Source organism: Bos taurus, chromosome X (assembly GCF_002263795.3).
Source record: "Bos taurus isolate L1 Dominette 01449 registration number 42190680 breed Hereford chromosome X, ARS-UCD2.0, whole genome shotgun sequence".
NCBI classification, from domain to species: Eukaryota; Metazoa; Chordata; class Mammalia; order Artiodactyla; family Bovidae; genus Bos; species Bos taurus.
This window is the reverse complement of record NC_037357.1, coordinates 5,768,918-5,791,959: the sequence shown is the minus strand read 5'-3', so window position 1 is coordinate 5,791,959 and position 23,042 is coordinate 5,768,918. Positions and strand designations below refer to the sequence as shown.

The 23,042-nt window shown below is 39.5% G+C and overlaps 1 non-coding gene across 1 annotated transcript; it reads right to left on the bottom strand.

Annotated features, from left to right (window-relative positions):
• Positions 1 to 10,421: 10,421 nt before the first annotated feature.
• Positions 10,422 to 10,493, bottom strand: TRNAC-GCA (transfer RNA cysteine (anticodon GCA)). The gene has a single exon. It is a non-coding gene; the product is annotated as a tRNA-Cys (tRNA).
• Between the last annotated feature and the right edge of the window lie 12,549 nt (positions 10,494 to 23,042).

The window sequence follows — 23,042 nt, the reverse complement described above, 5'->3', positions numbered from 1 at the left end:
TTGCCTCAGTGAGTGGCACTAACACCCACCCAGTGGTCCAAACCAGAAACCTGAGAGTCAATTCTAGACTTCTCCTCTCTGCCTCTGGCCCTTCTCATCCGATCAATCAGTAAGTCCTATCGATTTTGCTCCCAAACACCTCTAAAATCTGTGCTTTCTCTTAATTTTTATTGCCATGGTACTCACTCCCTCACTCCTCCAATATCTCAACCTCCTAATCAGCCTCCATGCCATCAGTCATCTTTGTAAATCACTAATCAGATCATGTAACTATTCACACAAAACTCTACAATGGCTCACCACCACTGCATGTAACCTGAAGTTCAATGGATAAAATAAGACAATGTAATAAGCACATGCTGAATGGTATGTTGCAGACAACAGGCAGTGAACGAGATGAGAAAAAGCAACACAGGCTCCCTCACTGGGGAAGAATACAAGGAGAGGAGGAGACTTACACTGAGTCTCAAAGAACTGAGAGAATTGGAAAAGTTGGAAGTATGTAAGTATGTCTGCATCTGAGGATATGTGTGGGGGTGGGGGGTGGGAAAATCACAGAGATTTTTAAGAAGGAGAATTAAACCTCAGGAACACAATGAGCTTCCTAAGATTCAGGGGGATAATGTCAGCCCCCACACAGCATCAAATAAGCACATTTCCAGTTAATAAGGTGGCTTGTTCTTTGCTTTCTGAAAATGGAGAAATTAAATTATCTGCTTTGAAAATGCTGCCTCAGAAGCACTTGGCAAACAGATTGAATATGGAGCCACCATCCTGGCAGAAGATAAATCAGATACAGAATGGCTCTGACAAAGCTCAGAACATGCGACGAAAACTGAGAGAGACAGGACCTGGATTCCAGCCATATCCAGTGTGTCAAGATCCCTGAGGGGCAACTGCAAGAAGGAAGCTAAATCAAAGAGGAAGAATCAGTATTTAAGGAGACTATCATCTACAGAAACAGAGCCCCTTCAAAAAAAAAAATAGTAGCAATGGGATGTATTTAAAAAAAAAAAAAAACTTTAATATGGAAGTGAGACAAACAGCAGGCAGACACACAGAGGCTGACATAGCTGTTTCTGTGTTTAAAAAACTGGGAAGCTTTTGGAGAACCCAGCCATTCCAATTCTTGGTACTGTGACTCCCACATGATACTAATATGTTTGGCTGAGAGTTGAGAAGTTCATAGAATCAACCTGATTTTTTGCCCATTTCTATGATACCAAATACACAGCTTTTATTAGCGGTTGGTTTGGTTTTCTTTTGGCTGTGCCACACAGCCATGATACAGGATCTTAGTTTCCCCTCCAGGGATAGAACTTGCGCCCCCTGCAATGGAAGCACAGAATCTCAACCACTAGACCAGCCAGGAAGTCCCTTTATTGGTGGTTTTTATTGACATAACTAATTGTGATATCATGTTATCGGTCAAGTCAAATTCACCTTTTGGAGACTGTTTTCTGCCTCTGCATAGTAAACACAAAATATTCCTAGTTCATGATGTTGACATTGGAAAGAACAGCCTTGGTGCCCTAGTCAGAGAAAGAATCTGGGCCTGAGTGGAATACACCAAAAGGAGGGATTTAGGATTTGTATAGCTTTGAAGATTCTGCCTAGGACTTCTGGAGAATAGATATATAATAGATCACAATGATAGGTGATAGAGATAGATGACAGACCTAAATGATGAGATATAGATGATGATGGAGACAAACTGCAATTGCATTCCATTCTAATTAAAGATAGAGCGAACACCTCACAGTTGCATCTTAGCTAGATTGTGAACCTGAACTGAACTCCCTGCCTGCAGATGTGTGGGTGTTCAAGCTAGAGAGGCTCATAGAACATGTAGCTCTCGACACAGCACAGATGTATCTAAGCACAAACACCTTCTCCCCCGCTCAGGATATACTCTGAACCATATTATTATTCTATCAAACTTAATACTGACAGCCAGGTTTGGATCTCCAAGTATCTCAAAAAGAGTTACAGAGCTTTTTTTTTTTTTTTTTTTTAAACAAAGCACCAAAAATGAATACAGGACCTGACTTGCAATAATTCATGGCCCCAGGCTCTACTACCATCCTTATCTGAATGAGCACAGGTGTGAGACAGTTCTGTACTTCCTCTATTCTTTTATCTTGTTTGGCTAAGTTTGGGTCCATTGAAGGGAGAAGGTAGGTGCCTTTACACCCTGGACAAGTTGATCAAATCCACTGCTGTCATTTCCAAAGTTAATTTACCTCATAGCAGGAAGTATTTAGGGCTCCCTAGGTGGCTCAGCAGTAAAGAATCTGCCTGCGATGCAGGAGACATAATGAGATACAGGTTCGATCCCTGTGTCGGGAAGGTGCCCTGGAGGAGAGCATGGCGACCCACTCAAGTATTCTTGCCTGGAGAATCCCATGGAGATAGGAGCCCAGTGGGCTACAGTCCATGGGGTCACAAAGAGCCAGATATGACTGAGCACACACACAGGGAGTATCTGCAGAAGATGCCTCACTTGGCAATATTGGCTTAGTTATTTCGGACTGAAAGCTCAGCTCAATTGTCACTTCCCCCAGGAAAGCCTCCTAGACTAGATAACCCATTTAATATGAATTCTTTAACACCCTGTCACTCTTCTTTCTCACTCAACCCAATTGTTATTAATTATCTAAAGTGAAAAAAGTGATAGTTGCTCAGTCGTGTCTGACTCTGCTACCCCATGGACTGTCCATGGAATTCTCCAGGCAAGAATACTAGAGTATGTTGCCATTCCCTTCTCCAGGGGATCTTCCTGACCCAGGGATCGAACCCTGCTCTCCTACATTGCAGGCAGATTCTTTAGCATCTCAGCCACCATATTAATTATCTAAGTGTTGTCCAATCGAACTTGCAACGAGAATGGAAATAAATGTTCCATATCTGTGCTGCCCAGTACAGTGGTCATTAGCATGTGGCTCTTGAGTCCTTGAAATGTTAATGTAACTGAGAGACTGCATTAACTCTTTGACTTTAAATAATTTAAACTTAAATTGCTATACATAGCTTGGCTATCACTGCGGACAGCTCCAGCAATTACATTCTGTGTTTTAAGACAGCAAGGGTTATTCTGGTGTTTTTGTAACACTGTATCCCCAGGACAAATGTACAGTAACCATTCAATGAATATGTAATTGCTTGAACAGTTAATCAGTCTACTATTATTTATTTATTTAGCCCACCAATATTAACTCTCTTGGAAAGTATTTCACAAATTATTCCACAAGGTAATCACTTGATATTCAGGCTGAGGTAGGAGAGTGTAAACAATGAAGGTAATGGGGAAGAGAGCAGGAAGGAGGAGAAGGCAGCTACCTGAGTTCACATTCTGGTGCAGATACTCAGTAGCTATATGACCTTGGGAAAGTCATTTAACCTCATTGAGCCTCAGCTTCCTCATCTGTATAATCTGGACAATAACATCTATCTATCTAGGGTTGTTGTGATGGTGAAATAAAATAATGTATACAAAGCACTATAAATGTAAGTGGTATCTATTATAACTATTTCTATTTATTGGAAGAATAGGATTAGCCAGACAGGGACAGCATAACCCAAGTGACCAACTTTTATACAAAAAGCACAGTCTCTAGTATCTCTCCTGAGAATTCCCTTTGTTTTCTCTATTTTCAACCAAATTCAAATAGGATCCTATATGCCACCCTCCTACTTCCTCTTCTTCATGGGGATAATGACTTAGCCAATACCTAGCCACTAATTTCATGATGTATAGCATCTTATACAGTGATATTTTTTCTACTAATACAGGCTTCCTAAAACCATACAATCTCCTCTCCATCAGCCACTGTTGTAGTACAGCCTGCTCTGAGTATTTATCATGATAATGGGTGCTTCTGTCTTTGGTCCTGCCTCCCCTACCAACACAGACACTGGAAGAGATGGCAGCATTTCAACCCATGATTCTCAGTGTGAGAAACAGCCTTCACAGTTTGGAATTGATAGCTATGGCTCAGGAGAGGAGACTTCTGTCTGAACATCCCATATACAGCTTCTCATAACCAAGGGCAAAGTTGCCATACAATTCATTAACACTGCAAGGACCATTGAGCCTTTCTGTTTCAGGACAAAGTTGAAAATATTTTTAAAAATTGGAAAATGGAATTTGAAGCAAATCAATCCTACTTTTAAAACATTTGGAACCTCATGTACCTAAAATCCAGTCGCTCTCCAGTATACAAATAAATAAAATACACATAACTTATCAACTTCAGGGGCAGGACAATAAAAAAGAAAAATAGGATCTATATGTTAATGAGGTCCTGTCTTAATTAAGCAAAGCACACTATAGCTTCCAGTTTTACTTTTCAAGTGGAGTAAGGAGAGGTCACAGAACATGTTTGTCTATGCTTAAAAAGCCTTTAGAAGCTATTTGATCTGAGCTTCTTTTTTATAGATAAGGAACTGAAATGCAGCGAGGGAACATGACTTTTCCAAGGGCACATAAAAGTGTTAAGACTCAGGCATGAATTTACATACTGGATTTTCCTTTTACTAGGTGAAGTTATTTGACCAGTCCAATCCTTATTTTTCTAAGAATATGGGACAAATAATGATCCTCCACCTTACATGTTTACCATGAGGACTATATAAGAAAACACATAAAACACCTACTTTGTGCTGGACATATACGACAAGTTGAGTAAACTTAGTTTTCTTCTCTTGACCATGTATTATAGTTCTTTTTATTTAGCCATATCTTTATCTGCTTCATGGTAATAACAGCAATAATTGTATCTTTGAGAAAAGAGATGGTGACAAATTTGGTCACCGGAATTTCTCTCAAGAATAACACTGTCTTGGATTGGAAGACTGCCTTAGTAGGTGTTTAAGGCAGAAAGATAGAAAGTGACCCTCCCCACCACTCCCCCTACCTCTTCCCCCTCCAAAAAAAACAACCTGGATAAGTAGGCGGCACCAAGTCTTAGCATGGGCACGTTGTTGCTATGAATGGAATGGGGAAGGAATTTTGTTGATATCTTAGAATATGAGAGAACATGAAAGAAATTGGCCAGCTAGAAAGAGACTTGGGTTCAGAGAACAAGTTAGTGAAACTCCACAGGACTGTGGTAGCTAATACTGTCTGTGGTACATGTTAAAGTCATTTGCATTGCTGTAATGTAAATTATTCTCCATAGCCTCTATAAAATTGCAGTAAATTCTACACTGATAATACTTTACATATGTGGATTATTTGGAGGAGACTTGAATTTTTAGGGATGCAGGGAAAGGTTTTGGACTTCCATAGTCCATGAAATCAGCAAGGATTCATGCTAATTACAACTAAGACTGACTCTGAGGTTGTACCTAACTTTTGAGGCATGAACATCTCATGCATCATAGAATAGGATATTTATTGAATCCATGCCTCTTAGGTGTCCTGTTCCTAATCTAGTTTCCAACGAGATGGGACTCAAGCTCTGAGGACTAAGTGCATCTATATTAGAGGTAAGTAGTCAAAAGGCATAGAACTGAAAGCCAAAGTTTCTTAAGTGCCCCTAAGGAAATGGGCAAAGTGTTATTTCCAAGTATTGGGCACTAGCCCCAGAGAAGGAAGAAGGAGAACAGTGGCCAAATGTCAAATCCAACTTCAATGACCTTTTTTAAGAACCAATTCTAGATTAGTCTTGATACCAACTTCTCCCTAAAATAATAAATTCCTCTCTTCCTTGATTTATCTTGAATGTATAGTCCCCATAGCCTCCAGGCTTTCTGGAATTTTCACTGACAATTCCAGATATGCCAAAGATAACTGAGATATTCAATCTCTATTTTCTGCTAACACCTAGGTAGAAAGTCCCTGAAAAGAGAACAAAAACTTGACATGACAAAGATATATGAAAAAGCCCCTCCCCCTTCTTAGTGCCCTGAGGTCCATATTTCAGCAATTCTAAAATTTAATGTATATAAGAATCACCTGAGCTTTCTTGAGCCCCACCACAGAAATTCTGATTCAGTCTGAGATAGTAGTCAGGAAACTGCATTTTTAACAATATCTGTTTTTTTTTTTTTTCATTATTATTACTTTACAATATTGTATTGGTTTTGCCATACATCAACATGCATCCACCACGGGTGTACATGTGTCCCCCATCCTGAACCCCCCTCCCATCTCCCTCCCCGTACCATCCCTCTGGGTCATCCCAGTGCACCAGCCATATTAGTCTGCTAGGGCTGACATAACAAATAACCACAGACTACGTAGCTTAAACAGCAGAAATTCATTCCTCACAGTTCTGACTGAGGGGAGTCTAACAGAACATGTTGGCAAGTTTGATTTCTCCTGACACCTCTCTTTCTCTGGCTTGCAGGTGGTGGTGTCATTTGTGTCCTCAACACGGCCTTTTCTCTGTGCATGGACATCCCTTGTCTCTCTCCCTCTTCATGTAATAATACCAGTTCTATTGGATTAGAGCCCCATCCTCATGACTTCACTTAATGTTAATTGTCTCCTTAAAGGCCCTCTCTCCAAATACAGTCAAATTTAGGGTTAGGACTTTGACATATGAATGGGGTGGGAGGGAACCAACTCAGTTCATAATAGATAGTTTATAAACATGGAGAAATAATGATGGCTGAACTTCAAAATAAAGAATATAGTTAGTTAGAAACAGCTACCCAGAACCCATGGTATACAGATTCTAGGGTAGTTACAGGAGAAACTACAAAATAAAAATGCTCCTGCCTTCATGAAAATTTAAGGTAAAAGGAGAATTTTATAAATACACTCAAGACATTTACAAGTGCCAAATATTTTATTGACTAAAAAGTTCATTTGGGTTTTTTCAGATGATGTTACAGAAAAACCTAAACAAAATTTTGGCCAACCCAATAAATACAGTGACCATATAATTTATCATCTAAATAAGGACACTTGAGAGTAAAACAAAGCAAAAGGTATAAACTGGAATATCCAGGGTAAACCATACCCTCTGGTCATCTGGTAGATACTTTCTCCTTAAATGTTCAGGGACAAAGCCAGCTTTAAAAGGTAGACAGCAGCCCAGTCCATTCACATTTGCTGCACACTTAATAAAATGACTTCCTTCCAGGTGAATTCATCTTATAAAATATAAATAGTAATTGAGAGGGTTATGGGGGTTAGAAGGAAGGGTGTGGTGATGCATGAAACCACTATCACTTATTAATGCCTTAGCTTGAATTAGTATTTTCCATATTATCTTGAGGTCTCAGTTGAGCCCTATTAAAAAGGATGCAGAACAGGTATACTTTGATAAAGAAAGGAGGAAAAGGCCATGGATGAGGAAGTGGAGGCTCCAGGAAGTTAAGTGATTTGCCAAAGTTACATAGCTCATAAATGAAGAGGCCGTTTTCTAACCCTGGCCTTCTGTCTCCTATTCTGGTGTTCCTATCTGTCCATTATACTCCAAGATCTTTTGGAAACAATAGCCTTACATGAGTGTGAAGGATTCTGGTAAAGAAGGCTGAGCACTGAAGAATTGATGCTTTTGAACTGTGGTGTTGGAGAAGACTCTTGAGAGTCCCTTGGACTGCAAGGAGATCCAACCAGTCCATTCTGAGGGAGATCAGCCCTGGGATTTCTTTGGAAGGAATGATGCTAAAGCTGAAACTCCAGTACTTTGGCCACCTCATGCAAAGAGTTGACTCATTGGAAAAGACTCTGATGCTGGGAGGGATTGGGGGCAGGAGGAAAAGGGGACAACAGAGGATGAGATGGCTGGATGGCATCACTGACTCAATGGACGTGAGTCTCAGTGAACTCCGGGAGTTGGTGATGGACAGGGAGGCCTGGCCTGCTGCGATTCATGGGGTCGCAAAGGGTCGGACACGACTGAGCGACTGATCTGATCTGATCTGAGTGAACAGAATTAAGTCTGGAACACTTGACATATGTGGTAGAAGAACAACACACCCCCTCACCCTGGCAAAGATGTCCACTTCTCAATCCCCAGAATCTGAGAACGTGCTAGGCAATAATGGAAAAGGGGAACTAAGGCTGAAGATGCTGCTGCTGCTGCTAAGTCACTTCAGTCATGTCCGACTCTGTGCGACCCCATAGACGGCAGCCCACCAGGCTCCCCCGTCCCTTGGATTCTCCAGGCAAGAACACTGGAGCGGGTTGCCATTGCCTTCTCCAATGCATGAAAGTGAAAAGTGAAAGGGAAGTCGCTCAGTCGTGTCCGACTCTTAGCGACCCCATGGACTGCAGCCTACCAGGCTCCTCCGTCCATGGGATTTTCCAGGCAAGAGTACTGGAATGGGGTGCCATTGCCTTCTCCTGAGGCTGAAGATGGAATTAATGTTAATAATCATCTAACTTTAAAATAGAGATTATCCTCGATTACCTAGATGGGTCCAATCTAATTAAAAGAGCCTTAACACTGGGAAAGGGAGACAGAGGGTAGGTCAGAGTCATCCCCCACGAGAAAGAGTTGACTGGTCATTGCTGGTTTGAAGATGGAGGATGGAGCCACAAGTCAAGCAATGTAGCCTCTAGAAGCTGGAAAAGGAAAGGAAAGAGATTCTGCCTGAGAGCCTCCAGCAAGGAATTCAGATCTGCTGACATCTTGGTTTTTAGCCCAGTGAGATCCATTTTGGTCTTCTGGACTTCAACCTCCAGAATTGTAAGATAATAAATGTATATTATCTGAGCCACTAAGTCTGATAATTTGTTAGAGCAGCAATGGAAAACTAACACAACACAGCAGGAAGAGTGATAAGGTAGGACAGTGGTGGAGGGGGGTGGTGTGCACGTGTGTGTGCGCATGTGTGTGTGTGTTTGTGTCTATGATAGAAAGAGACAATACAGAGACCCAACGAATTTGAGGTAATTTATCTGCCACAGCAAACTTTATCTACTTTGCTCTTCTATTTGTGATTTGCACAACAAAAATAATGAGTAGATACTTTAGATAATAGTTTTTAATATTTTTAATATTAAATATTAATATTTATATTAATTTATAATAAATATTAATATTTAATAGTTTTCTAGTATTCAAAATCTGCATGAATAAATCACTCATTTGATAATGCTGCAATAGGACAGGTGCAGAGTCCATTCCCTTCCCAATACATCTCTCTGGAAAGAAGTAGCATTTTAAAACTAGAACTTGAAAGAGGGTAAATTAAGAGAAGGAAGATTGACATAAAATGTTTCCCTTCCAAACTTTCCTCTGAAAAGAACATGTCTGCCTGCATGACTCAAGGATGATTTTGCCAGTGACTTGCACAAGCATGAAATTCTATTTACTCTGCATTTATTTTTCTATTACTTGACTCCATGGAGAAAGAAGAGTGTTAACCAATTACAGAGGAAGCTGACTCTCAATGTGCTTTTCCCAAATGACAACCAGATCTGTGAATATACTGCAGTCTCAGAGAAGGGCCCTGAGCTGGACTCTTACATAGTACCATTTGTGACAATATCAGAATTCTAATAGTTCTACAATTTTTATTACCTTGAGCACTGTATCAAGAGCAATACTCCATCAACCTTCAAACCAACAGTCTAAAAAAGGATATCTTTTCAATTGAATGTTAAACAATTGGATGACTGGCTCATGTGGCTCAAGATTTTCATCAGTCTCTCACCAAAAAGAATTCAATTCTTTCCAAGAGCTCAGCAGTTAATATACACAGTAGGGAAAGCAATTAGCCAATTCATAAAGTTGGGTTCAGCTGACATGTCCGTTGGAAAGGGAAATTATTTTTTAGCTTATGTAAGAATCTGTAACTCAATTTCAGGCAAGACTAGCATTACAAAGAGTGTTCACCCTTGGCTAGATCATCCTTTTGTCTTAGGGCATTGTGACTCTATGAATATTTCAACCAGGGCCATGAGCACCATCACAACAGGATTAACTTTACAAAAGTCCACCTCTGTAGTGGATTGTAATATCATCTGCCCAGCATAATATTCCTTTCCCCTTTCTTCTTGTAACCAAACCTCCCTTCCTATAGGAAACTCATTCCAAAAAATTTAAGTGAGACCACCATCTCATAATCATCTGCCCCCACCATATGACCTGAGTTGGTATGTAAACCAGAATCACCATGCTTTCCTTGAAACTAACACAACAGTGTAAATCAACTATATGTCAATTTTAAAAATATTAAATGAGGGGACTCCCCCCCCCAAAAAAAAGGTCCTGGGATGGGTGCTATCAATGAATGTGAAGAAAAATAAGGCAGTAAATACCTCCACTCCACAGACTGACGGTCCACTGAGGGAGAGAGGTATTTACTCAAATAAACCAAAGCAGAGTCTGATAAATGAAAGTGAAGTCATTTAGTCTTGTCTGACTCTTTGCAGGTCACCTATCAGGCTCCTCCGTCCATGGGATTTTCCGAGCAAGAATGCTGGAGTGGATTGCCATTTCCTTCTCCAGGGGATCTTCCCTACCCAGGAATCGAACCTGGGTCTCCCGCATTGCAGGCAGACGCTTTACCGTCTGAGCCACCAGGGAAGCCCAAAAAAACTAAGTGCAACCAATGGGCTGTGAGAAAATAAAGGACAAGGGAATTTATCCCAATTGGAGGCCTCTTGAGAGGCTTTCTGGAGTACTTATTAATTGAGAAATGTCTTTGAAGGCAGATAAAATGGAAAATTCCTGGAAAAGAAGCTAGCAGAAGCAAGTGTGCAAGATGGGACAGAGCTGGACCCATAAGAGAAAGGCAGAGTTGTCTCTTCAGTTTACGATCACCTGACAGTACTGCCATTTATGGCTTGCAATGTTGTGGACGGTGGAAATTGTGTTATATAAAATGAATGGAGAAACTTAAGCTGAGATGAGACTGTGGACAAAAAAGGAGACCAAATATTATTCTGTATTTAAGGGGGAACCATCTTAAGAGGTAAAATGACACAGTCAGATCTATTTTGGGGCTTTTTCCCCCAGAAAGTTAGTCTGGCCCTAATGTAAAGGACAGAAAAAAGAAAGAACAGTTAGGAGTGGGGTATGCAGAAAATGAGAGCCTCAGCCTGAGTCACGGCACCAAGAGTGAGAAGATAATACACCAAAAAAGGAAAAGTCATATGTCTCCTAAATTAACAGCAGTGTAGGGCAAGAGCGGATGATAGTTAAAAATATAACCCTAATTTTCTTCCTCAGAACTTTTAACCTTCCATAGGTTATACTGCCTAGTAAATTAGTAGAGGGAAGAGTGGAGGAAATCCACGAAAATTCCTCCTCATAAAAATAATTCTAAACCACAGAAATGTTAAAACCACAGGAGGAAAAAGGTTGGTTACTTTTAGTACCACATATTTTTTGAAAAGGGGGTTGTGAGGAGTTAGCGAGTTTGACGGCCAACCTTACAGATAAGTTACTCACCACTCTCTTTGGGCTGTTTTTAAATATCAAGGCCACATTCAAAAGACAAAGATTCCATTTCCACTTGCAGCCAAGGTTGAGTAATAGGGCTTGGATAATCTTCTCACTTGAAAGGACCCAAAAACCTGAGACAATAATAAACGAGAGTTTTCAAGATATAGTACACCAAGCAATGAACGATAGTAATCCCTGAAACTAATGACTGTGCCAGTTTACTGTCCCAAAAGAATTTCCAGGACACATGCAAGGTGCAGGCAGAGAGAATAGAGGAAAAGTCTAATGGGTTTTCTGACCAAGAGAGAAAGAAGCTGTGAGTACAAGAAGAACAAGGAGTTTGTAGCACAGATAATCAGACAGGAGGGAGTAGCAGACAGAACCCTGGAAGTCAATAGAATGTTGATCAGAACATACATGCGAAGAAACTAACCAAGGGAGGGGAAAGAACCACCTGAAATGACTGCAGGGAACAGTAGCCAGCACTCACTCAGGGCTAGGGATAAAGCCTGTTCCTATAAGCTAAATTGAAAAACCCAGGGTAGAGTACTTGTCAAAAACTGTAAAGAGTCTGGGTTTCCCCATACTTTTAAACCAAAAAGATAAAACATACTTTTTCATGGATACTGAAAGATGATGAAAGACTCTTGGGTCAGAGATAGAGTACTTATTGCTCATAGCACAGCAAGTAGCATGATCATGTGACATATTTATTTGTGTTGGTTCTCTGTTAAGCCGTAACTGAATGCTTACATCCTTGCAAAATTCCTATGCAGAAACACTAACCTCCTATACAACAATATTAGAAGGTGGAGCCTTTGGGAGGTAACTAGGTTTAGATGAGGTAATAGGGGTAGGCCCCTATAATAGGATTGCTGCTGCTAAGTTGCTTCAGTTGTGTCTGACTCTGTGCGACTGCACAGACGGCAGCCCACCAGGCTCCACCGTCCCTGGGATTCTCCAGGCAAGAACACTGGAGTGGGTTGCCATTTCCTTCTCCAATGCATGGAAGTGAAAAGTGAAAGGGAAGTCACTCAGTCTTGTCCAACTCTTAGTGACCCCATGGACTGCAGCCTACCAGGCTCCTCCGTCCATGGGATTTACCAGGCAAGAGTACTGGAGTGGGGTGCCATTGCCTTCTCCGATAATAGGATTAGTGCCTTTAAATGAAGAGACACTAGAATGCTGGCTTCATTTTCTTCCCTCTGCCATGCAAGGATACAGTGAGAAGGCGGCTGTGTGCCAGTTAGGAAGAGGATTCTCAGCAGAATTTGACCGTGCCTGTACCTTGATCTTGGACTTCTCAGATTCCAGAATTGTGAGGAAATATATGTCTGTCATATAAGCCACACAGTCTATAGTATTTAGATACAGCAGCCTGAGCAGATTAAGACAGTTCCCCTTGTCAATGAGTCCCATGGAGGTGATTTTATATAGGCCCAGGTAAATGTGAACTTCCATCACAGCTGAGGAACACCAGGCTTGGGTAACTTTGTTTTCATAAGAAGCAGTAAGCCTGTGGGTCCCTGCTGCTGCTGCTAAGTCACTTCAGTAGTGTCCAACTCTGCGACTGCATAGATGGCAGCCCACCAGACTCCCCCGTCCCTGGGATTCTCCAGGCAAGAACACTGGAGTGTGTTGCCATTTCCTTCTTCAATGCACGAAAGTGAAAAGTGAAAGTGAAGTCGCTCAGTCATGTCTGACTCTTTGCAACCCCATGGACTGCAGCCTTCCAGGCTCCTCCGTCCATGGGATTTTACAGGCAAGAGTACAGAGTGGGTTGCCATTGCCTTCTCCAGTGGGCCCTAAGAGAATGCTAACAATTCAGAAAGGCAACATAGGAAATCATTAGCACCCATCAAGCATGCAGGAACAAGATGATGGAATCACCTGGAACATAGGCCTGGGAAGATAATAAGTATAGGACAAAAAGGGTCATAGCATGGTTCAAAGATACCTAGTTCATGGGCAAATAAAAGCAAGGAGAGGTGGCATAGTATAATGGAAAATCATCTCACCTGTAAAATGAGGGTACTAATATTTACTTTGCAAGAAAATATTAATGCCTGGTATATAGCATATATTCATATATTCATATTCAAGGACCAGGAAAAAAAGCATATATATAGTACCAATGGGCTTCCCAGGTGGCCCACTGGTAAGAAATCCAACTGCCAATGCAGGAGGTGCAGATTTGATCCCTGGGTTGGGAAGACCCCCTAGAAGAGGAAATGGCAACCCATTGCACTATTCTTACCTGAGAAATCCCCTGGACAGAGGAGCCTGGCAGGCTACAGTCCATGAGGGGCAAAAGAGCTGGACATGACTTAGAAACTAAACAACATACTACCAATAGCAAACAATAGTGCTTGAAAATCATGAGGCACAGTGGAAAGAGAGAGAATGCTTTGCATTCAGGGAGACCTCGGCTTGAACCATTTACTGTGTAACTTGAAGCATGTTATCTCCCCTCTCTGCTCCTCAGTTTCCTCATGTACAAAGTAGAGATGCAAATATCAATGTTGCAATATTTAGAAATAATGTGTAAAGTGTAATTGTCATCTGACATCTTGATAACTAATAGCTATTATTTTTATTAATATAATTATTAAATTTGCCTCAAAACTAGCCTCAGGCAAAGTGTCACAGTGTGGAAGACTAGTCTGTAAACTCTCCAGCCCTATTTTCTGAAAGCACAGAAAACAGCACTCTTGCTGATACCCATTTGTCTTTCATAGATAGCAGGACTAACAAATGACCAGGAAGCTCCATCCAGAGTTACAAGGCATTCAAATGAATTACAAGAAAGAATTGTCACCAGACACATTAACAACAAAATAGAACATTCGGCTGTAAGGTTTTTCCGCAGCCTTCCTGGCAAATATTAGCAGAATATCAACACTCCAACATACTCCAAGTTACTATTAATAGCTACCTGAGTCGCCTTCACTTCCTTTTTTTTGGCTTTTGTTTTTTTAAGAAAAAGACTCAAATCTGTTCCTCATTTAAGGCACTAAGAAAATGAAATCTCTCTCACACACACATACACAAGACATAGTTTATCTTCTTTCCATCAAGGCAAAGTCAAATGCTCTTAGCTAAATTTCCCAATAAATCAAAGAAATCAACAACAAGGAAAAGCACACTGAATATTAGCTCTCAAAGGTTCATGAGAAAAAGAAACCGACATAGAAAGTCCCATGTCACTCACTCACCAAGGTGATCCATAGGTATCAAATTTTTCTGAACCAAAAGTCAGGACACATAGGATGAGAATTATGAGCACACTTATGAGGGCAATGGTAAAATATTAATATCTAAAATCACTGCTATCCATTCACTTTTCTACCCAGACCTTAGACAAGTCAAAAGTCCTAGACTTAGAACATTTTAATTGATTATCTCTGGCTACTGATTCTGTACACTACATAATCACTTGGGCTAAGGGGAACTAAACAGAATGTAATTTCTACAAACAGAAAAGAAAATGAGCCAAGAGAGATTCTAGAAGGGAGAACTCTAGTTAGAATAACCTATCAGAAGAGGACAGAAAACAGTCCTCAAGACCAAAAAGAATGCCTGGACATTCTCATTAGAGGGAAAGGTGGTAGGTAAAGAAAATTTTACTAAGATGAAACCAAATATACAAAGATCACAAGTATGAAAGGTGGCCTCACAGCCTGATAATACTTGTTTTTAGAATGAGGATAAGTGACCATATGACTTTTGACTACTCAGGGACAGCCCTCTGGAAACTAAACCATCATGAAAGAAATTTACTTACCAATTATCTGAAATTAAAATACAGATGACTTCTTCAAAATTGACCTGTACTGAGAACCTTTTTAGCTAGCCATAAGGATAAGTTGGTCTGGTGGAAAGAACCATCCACTAGCAGTTAGGTGACTCAATTTTTGATACTTCCTATATCTTGACTATTACTCTGTGGCTTTGTGAAATGTGGTCCATGTCCAGAGAATTCAGCCACTCTGAGACTTCTTGTGACCTATTTTTGCTCATTCTAATTAATAAGATATTGATTATAACAACACATAGTGGGCATGGCATCAGTGAAAATTATGCAGTAAAGGATCCTTAGGGCCAATCCCTCCACAAAAATACCAAAGAGAAAAAAAACTGATGAAAACTATCAGAATCAAATTTATCAGAACTCCACAAAACAGTCAAAGCAAATATTTTAGTAAGAAAAAAAAGTGACTAAAACCCAGTTAACAGAGCTTTGTGGCATTTTAGCTTATTCCTTCTGCATCCACACCTTTTAGGCTTAGTGTGGGTTCGTGAAACACCAATTCACATGCCCAGAATTGGTTCCTGGTATCAGACAGAGCAGATTGGACCTTGTTCTAAAAAATTATGACAGTTGGCTTTGATCTGGATGGCAATTCCCTGAAGGACTAACACAAAAAGATTGCCTTATTTTGCCAAATCTGAAACTCTCTCGGGGTATATGAGTGAGTGCACAGAAGGGAGCATTTGTCAAAAACATTTTAAAGGCAAATGAAATAGCATCTTCCACCTAAAACAATGGATATCAGTTGAGGTAAACCAGACACAATGAAAAGCCAAAGGAAAGGCTAAGGAGGATGCTTTGGGGAATAAAAGTTTCCACATATTCCTGGAAATTTAAAAGGCTATGCATATGACCAACATGAGAAGCATGATAAAAAATATTAAGCAATCCCTAAGCCCTCTCCTCTAGCTGTCATCCAAGCTCTGCACAAGAAGGAAGTGAGGACAAAGGCAGAGTTATAAAATGCCCGAGTGTAAATGGCAACCCACTCCAGTGTTCTTGCCTGGAGAATCCCATGGACAGAGAAGCCTGGTAGGCTGCAGTCCATGGGGTCCCACAGAGTCGGACATGACTGAAGCGACTTAGCAGCAGCAGATTGAAGAAACGGAGAAGGCAATGGCAACCCACTCCAGCACTCTTGCCTGGAGAATCCCAGGGATGGTGGAACCTGGTGGGCTGCCGTCTATGGGGTCGCACAGAGTTGGACACGACTGAATCGCCTTAGCAGGAAGCCAGACTCAATACATATGGAAAGATCAGCTACAAAGACTGAGAGAGCTTTTTCTTGATCCAAGAGTTTAACGAGCTATCTGTCCAATCAATAGCTAATGGAACAGACTTCAGTGACCATTTATGACAAATACACCATTTTTACAAAATACACCAGAGAAGTCACTAAACAGACAAAATACTACAACCCGTGACAAACAAACAAACCCCATGAGGAAGGGGGAAATCTGATGTTCAGTGTTATCACATTTTTAATGTTCAAAATGTCCAGTTTTCAACAATAGGAAATTATGAGGCATGCAAAAAGACATAAGAATATATGGCCCATTTACAAGGGAAAAAAGAAATTAAAAGAAACCATTACTAAGGAAGCCCAAACATTGTATTTACAAGAGGAAAACTTTACATGAACTGTCTTAAATATGCTGAAAGAGCTTAAGGAAGCAATGGACAAAAACCTAAAGAAACTCAGGAAAGCAATGTCTTGCCAAATAGAATAAACAAAGATCTATTATTTTATAAATAAGTAAATTTTTATACATATTTATTATTTATATAATATTTTAAAATGTTTCTTGCCATCAATAAAGATAAAGAAATTTTAAAATGGAAAAAAACAAATTTTGAAGCTAAAAAGTACCATAGCTGAATTGAAATATTCACTAGAGAGGTTGAAGAGTTAAACTCAAAAAGTACCATAGCTGAGTTGAAATATTCACTAGTGAGGTTGAAGAGTTAAACCCTAGAGAACCCTAATAGCCAAAACAATCTTGAAAGAGGAGAACAAACCCAGATTTATCACATTCCCTGATTTCAAACTATACCACAAAGCTACAGTAATCAAAATAGAATGAGACTGGCACAAAACAGACACATAGAGCAATGGAATTAAAAGAGCCTGGAAATCAACACAATTATGTTGTCAATTAACCTTCAACAAAGGAGACATGAATACACAATGGGGAAAACCATCTTCAATAAATGATTCTGGGAAAACTGGGCAGCAACACGCAAAAGAAACTGGACTACTTTCTCATGCCACATACAAAAATAAAGTAAAAATGGATTAAAGACTTAAATGTAAAATCTGAAACCATAAACTTCTAGATGAAAACACAGGCAATATGCTCTTTGACATCAGTCTTAGCAATACTTCTTTGAACATGTTTCCTCAGGCAAAACAAGCAAGAGCAGAAATAAACAAATTAGACTACATCAAATTAAAAAGCCTTTGCACAGCAAGGGAAATAGAACAAAACAAAAACAAGGGAAAATGAACAAAATAGAAAGGGTGCTTACTAAACGGGAGAAGATATTTGCAAACATTATATCTAATAAGGGATTAATATCAAATATATACAAAGAACTCATACAACTCAACATGAAAAACAACCCAATTTAAAAAAGCAGAGGACCTGAATAGACATTTTTTCATAGAAGACATACAGATGGCCAACAGGAACATGAAAAGATGCTGAACATCACTAATTATCAGGGAAATACAAACCAAAACAAAATGAGATATTAACTCATACCTGTCAAAATGTCATTTATCAAACAGACAACAAATAACGTAAGCTGGCAAGGGTGTGGATAAAAGGGAAACTGTGGGTGGGGATGTAAACTGATGCAGCCACTAAGGTGAAGAGTATCAAGTTCCTCAAAAAATTAAAAAGAGAACTACCATATGACCCAGAAATTCTGCTCCTTTATATTTACCTGAAGAAAACAAAACTCTAATTAGAAAAGACATACACACCCCTATATTCACTGCAGCATAATAGCCAAGATATGGAAGCGACCTAAGTGACTGTCAATAAATGAATGAATAAAGAAGATGTGTGTGTATGTGTGTGCGTGTGTGTGTGTTTGTTCATGTGTGTGTCTATAATTGGGTATCAGTCATAAAAAATAATGATATCTTGCCATTTGAAACAACATGGATGGACCTACAGAGTAGTATCCTAAGTGAAATAAGTCAGAAACAGAAAGACAAGTATTATGATTTCACTTATATATGGAATCTAAAAACAAATAAACAAACATAAAGCAGAAACAGAGTTGAAGATACAGAGAACAAACAGATGTTTGCCAGAGGGGAGGAGATGAGAAGAAGAAAGAAATAGTTGAGGGAGATTAAGAGGTACAAACTTTCAGTTACAAAAAAAAAAAAAATGAGTCATGAGTATGAAATGTACAGTGTGAGAAATATAGTCAATAAGTATGCAATATCTTTGTATGGTGACACATGTTAACTAGATTTACCATGTTGATCAGTTTGAAATGTATAGACATACTAAATCACTGTGTTGCACACCAGAACCTAACAGTGTTGAAGGTAAATTATATTTTTTAAAAAGACTCATAGAAAAAGAAGTCAGATTTGTGGTTATGAGAGGTGGGGTGTGGGGGAGGGGAACTGGATGAAGGTAGTCAAAAGGTACAAACTTCCAGTTATAAATAAGTACTAGGGATGTAATGTATAACATGATAAATGTAATGCTCTCTGCTTTATGTTATATGTGAAATTTAAGAGAGTAAATCCTAAGAGTTCTCATCATAAGGAAAAACTTTTCTTCTATTTCTTTAGTTGTACAGCTACATGAGATGATGGATGTTCACTAAACTTATTGTGATAATCACCTCATGAGGTGTTAATATGTAAGCCAAATCATTATGCTATACATCTTATGTAGTACTGTATGTCAATTATATCTCAATAAAACTGGAGTGAAAAAAGGACCAAGAATATGAAAATCAATGAAAATCTAAGGAGCTACTCTAGACTAAAGGGCCATCACCATTAAATGCAGCACATGATTATGCACTGGACCCTTTGAACATTATTGAGACAATCTATGAAACTTGAACAGAGTCTATGAATTGAATGGCAGTATTACATTAATGTTATTTTCATGAATTGGATGTCTTTTTTTAGGTATGTAGGGAAATCTCTTTGCTTACTGGAAATAACATATAAGACTAAAAAAAGATGAAATTTGTGACCTGACATAGAGGAAGAGGAATGGAGCTTATCAGAGCATATTTTGTATACTATAAAAGCTAAGTTGATGTTAATTTAAACTAGATTGCTATAAATTTAAGATGTTCTTTGAAATCCCAAGGATAGACACTAAGAAAATAACTTTTATATAGAAAGGAAAATAAGGGAATATAAGTGGTACATTAAAAAACATCAATTAAACACAAAAGATAGCAATAATGAAGTAAAAAAGGAACAAAATTGATGCATAAGCTAGAAAATAGAAAAATGGCAGAAGTCCTTGGATATCAGGAATACTTTAAAAATAAATAGATTAAACTATCTTAAATTAAAAGTAGAGAGTGGCAAAATGGATATAAAAACGTGATCTGTATATCTGTATATGCTGTATACACGAGACTCACTCACATTAGATCCAAAGACACAAATAAGTTAACAAGGAAAGGATGGTAAAAGATAGCAAATACTACCCAAAGGCAACTGGAGTTCTGTACTAACATCAGATAAAATAGACTTTTAAGTCAAAACTGTTACAATAAAAAAGGATACATAATAATAAAAGGGTCTATCCATCCAGAAGATATAACAATTATAAACATATCTGTACCTAAAAAGAGAGCCCTAGAAATATGAAGCAAACACTGACAGAAAGGAAGGCAGATATAGGCAGTTCTACAACAGTAGTTAGGCTTCTCTGGTCTGGGACAAGAAGATCCACTGGAGAAGGAAATGGCCACCCACTCCAGTATTCTTGCATGGGAAACCATGGACAGAGGAGCCTGAGGGCTACAGTCCATAGGATCAGAAAGAGACACACCTGAGTTACTGAGCAAACACATGTCCATTAAGAATACTGGGGCTTCCAAAGTGACTCAGTGGTAAAGAATCCACCTGCCAATGCAGGAGTCATGGATTTGATCCCTGAGTTTAGAAGATCCCCTGGAGAAGGAAATGGGCTGAAGAATTCCATGGACAGAGGAGCCTGGTGGGCTACAGTCCATGGGGTTGCTAATAATCGGACACGACTTAGCAACTAAACAACAGCAGCAACAGTAGTTGGAGACTTTAATATACTGCTTTCAATAATGTATGAAGTCATTAGAAGAACAATAAAAAATATATGGGGGATTTGAAAACATAATAAACTAGACCTAACTGACATATACAAAGACAAGATACATATTTTAACATGGCACATGGAATATTTTCCAGTACAAACATGTTAGGCCACAAAATAATTTTCAATAATTTTTAAAATACTGAAATTGTAAAACATACCTTCTCTGATAACAGTAGAATGAAGCTAGTTCTCAACAAAAGGAAAACAAAAATTTTTTTTAAAACATGTAGAAATTAAATAATATACTCTTAACCAATGGGTCAAAATGATAAGTCATGACTGAAATTAGAAAATATTTTAAGATGAATGAAAAAAAATACATCATAACCAAACTTATGGGATGGCATTAAAAGTAATACTAAGGTGGAAATTTATAGTTGCAAATGCCTACATTTAAAAAGGGGGAAAGATCTCAAGTCAATAATCTAAAGTTATACCTTCAGAAACAATAAAAAGAAAGGAAAACTAAATTCAACATCTGGATTGGGAAGGAAATAATAGTAAAATTTAAAGCAGGGATCAGTCAGTTCAGTTCAGTTGCTCAGTCATGTCCGACTCTTTGTGACCCCATGAATCGCAGCACACCAGGCCTCCCTGTCCATCACCAACTCCCAGAGACCACTCAAACTCACGTCCATCGAGTTGGTGATGCCATCCAGCCATCTAATCCTCTGTCGTCCCCTTCTCCTCCTGCCCCCAATCCCTCCCAGCATCAGAGTCTTTTCCAATGAGTCAACTCTTCGCATGAGGTGGCCAAAGTACTGGAGTTTCAGCTTTAGCATCAGTCCTTCCAGTGAATATTCAGGGTTGATTCTCTTTAGAATTGACTGGTTGGATCTCCTTGCAGTCCAAGGGACTCTCAAGAGTCTTCTCCAACACCACAGTTCAAAAGCATCAATTCTTCAGCGCTCAGCTTTCTTCACAGTCCAACTCTCACATCCATACATGACCACTGGAAAAACCATAGCCTTGACTAAATGGACCTTTGTTGGCAAAGTAATGTCTCTGCTTTTCAACATGCTATCTAGGTTGGTCATAAATTTCCTTCCAAGGAGTAAGCGTCTTTTAATTTCATGGCTGCAATCACCATTTGCACTGATTTTGGAGCCCAAAAAATTAAGTCTGACACTGTTTCCACTGTTTCTTGATGGGACCAGATGCCATGATCTTTGTTTTCTAAATGTTGAGCTTTATGCCAACTTTTTCACTCTCCTCTTTCACTTTCATCAAGAGGCTCTCTAGTTCCTCTTCACTTTCTGCCATAAGGGTGGTGTCATCTGCATATTTGAGGTTATTGATATTTCGGCAATCTTGATTCCAGCTTGTGCTTCTTCCAGCCCAGCGTTTCTCATGATGTACTCTGCATATAAGTTAAACAAGCAGGGTGACAATATACAGCCTTGATGTACTCCTTTTCCTATTTGGAACCAGTCTGTTGTTCCATGTCCAGTTCTAACTGTTGCTTCCTGACCAGCATACAGGTTTCTCAAGAGGCAGGTCAGGTGGTCTGGTATTCCCATCTCTTGAAGAATTTCCCACAGTTTTCTGTGATCCACACAGTCAAAGGTTTTGGTATAGTCAATAAAAGAGAAATAGATGTTTTTCTGAACTCTCTTGCTTTTTCAATGATCCAGTGGATGTTGGCAATTTGATCTCTGGTTCCTCTGCCTTTTCTAAAACCAGCTTGAACATCTAGAAATTCACAGTTCACATATTGCTGAAGCCTGGCTGGGAGAATTTTGAGCATTACTTTACTAGTGTGTGAGATGAGTGCAATTGTGTCGTAGTTTGAGCATTCTTTGGCATTGCCTTTCTTTGGGATTGGAATGAAAACTGACCTTTTCCAGTCCTGTGGCCACTGCTGAGTTTTCCAAATTTGCTGACATATTGAGTACAGCACTTTCACAGCATCATCTTTTAGGATTTGAAAGAGCTCAACTGGAACTCCATCACCTCCATTAGCTTTGTTCATAGTGATGCTTTCTAAGGCCCACTTGACTTCACATTCCAGGATGTCTGGCTCTAGGTGAGTGATCATACCATCGTCAATGAAACTAAGCCATGCCCTGTGGGGCCACCCAAGACAGGCGGGTCATGGTGGAGAGTTCTGACAGAATGTGGTCCACTGGAGAAGGGAATGGCAATCCACTTCAGTATTCTTGCCTTGAGAACCCCATGAACAGTATGAAAAGGCAAAATGATAGGATACTGAAAGAGGAACTCCCCAGGTCGGTAGGTGGCCAATATGCTACTGGAGATCAGTGGAGAAGTAACTCCAGAAAGAATGAAGGGATGGAGCCAAAGCAAAAACAATACCCAGTTATGGATATGACTGGTGATAGAAGCAAGATCCGATGCTGTAAAGAGCAATATTGCATAGGAACCTGGAATGTCAGGTCCATGAATCAAGGCAAATTGGAAGTGGTCAAAGAGAAGATGACAAGAGTGAACATTGACATTCTAGGAATCAGCAAACTAAAATGGACTGGAATGGGTGGATTTAACTCAGATGACCATTATATC